We start from the raw sequence: 1,761 nt of genomic DNA, 5'->3' as shown, positions 1-1,761 counted from the left end.
ATGCCTTCCTTTCTTGGATCTATGGGTCCTTTTTGGGATACTGTTCCCCTCTTGGCTGCCTGCCTTTTTGGACTCGTGAGTCCCTTAGGTCTTACAGCCTTGGCCCTTACTCTCTTGGCTGACAAGCTGGAGAATAAATTTTGCCAGTCATCTATATTTCTGCCTCACCTTTGGGAAACAGGCTGACAAAACCACATGCATTTCTAACTTCTGCCAATGGATGGTTAAATGGAAATGGTTACAATGCGTGCACAGTCACCATCTTTTAAAAACACAACCACGTGAATTTCAGGTGCCATCTTAGCTAAGGATAATCAGATGACATAACTGCCATGTTTGTTATGGTCAACCACCACAGTTGCCTGCCAGCTCTCTCTGCTTGCTGGGACCCCACTCACCTCCCTGTTCCACCTGCTCTTGATCTGTTCTCTTCCACTTACCAAAATTCTGGGACTTTAATTCTCCACTTTCTTTTTCTCTCTATTCCTTTAAATGCCCTGCCTGCTTATTATAAAATGTCAGTCAGAGATAAAATGCCAGCTTTCTCTTGTTTAGTTTTCATTTAACTTTATGTGTAACTTAAATTCAGCTGCATGTATTTGTATGACTGCATATATTTGTACATGTACTTACCATTAAAAAAAATGTTTTAAGCAGTCCTAATTAGCTATGGTCATTGTATCTCCTTCCAGACTAAAAAAAATGTCATCATCTCAAATATTTTAAATTGGTAATTACTTTAAATGATGATAAATATATAGTTAAATATGTTTAAACATACTATATATGATTCAACTCTACTCTAAAACATAGTCTATATAATGATAAAATATAAGGTTATAAAGATCTATTTGAAATAACTAAAGCTAATCCATAGCCTTTCCTGTAAGCTGTTCTTCACTATTGTCAGTTTTACTGTTAAGGTTCTAATGCAAACAATTTTTTCTTCTTTGTCCCTCACAAGTAAAACTCTGCCTTGTTAATTTAAAACCAGTACAGTCAAGCTGGAGGACTCTGGATAAAATATTCTCCTACAACCTCCCAGCTTGACTGCAGCTCTCCAGCTGCCTGGAGATAGTATATCTTATACTATAGTCATAACTTATATATATTCAGTAGACAGCCTTCAAATGCTCAGTGATCTGGGGAATATGGCACTTAAATGTTTAATTATTAAAGACTTTTCATAACAGAGAGACAGGTTGGCTCGTGGTAACAACCCCATTTCCTCCAAAGAAGACAGAAGATAGATGAGCAAAGAACAATGTCCATCCATAATTTGCTTCATGTGAAAGCGCTAACCTTTGGGAAAAACTGCCTTTCATCTAAACTACTGAAAATCTCCAAAAAGCAGACAACAGGACACTGGAAATGACCACCTGGTTTCCCAGGAGAAGGTAAGCTGGTATTCTTACAGATTCCTAAATTACAAGACTTTCTAAAGCCTGACAGGCTCCGCAGTACAGCAGAAGGCAAATGCTGCCTTGAAGTTCCTGCTCTTAACAACGATAGAGGACCCTGGGTAATGGCTCTCTAGGTAGCCAATCAAGTAAGTTCTCTGTCATTTTCTTTTTATTTATTTATTTTTTTATTGAGAATAAGAAAAAAAAGTTTCCGACTCCTCCCAGCCTCCCATTTCCCTTCCCTTCCCCCCACTCTTCTCCCCCTCCCCCACTCTTCTCCCCCTCCCCCCACTCCTCTCCCCCTCCCTCTCCAATGCAAAGAGCAGTCATGGTTCCCTGCCCTGTGGAAAGTCCAAGG

Source organism: Alexandromys fortis, unplaced genomic scaffold (genome assembly GCF_014885135.2).
Source record: "Alexandromys fortis isolate MF-2015 unplaced genomic scaffold, M_Fortis_MF-2015_v1.1 scaffold_126, whole genome shotgun sequence".
Classification (NCBI taxonomy): Eukaryota; Metazoa; Chordata; class Mammalia; order Rodentia; family Cricetidae; genus Alexandromys; species Alexandromys fortis.
This window is presented reverse-complemented; position numbering follows the sequence as displayed.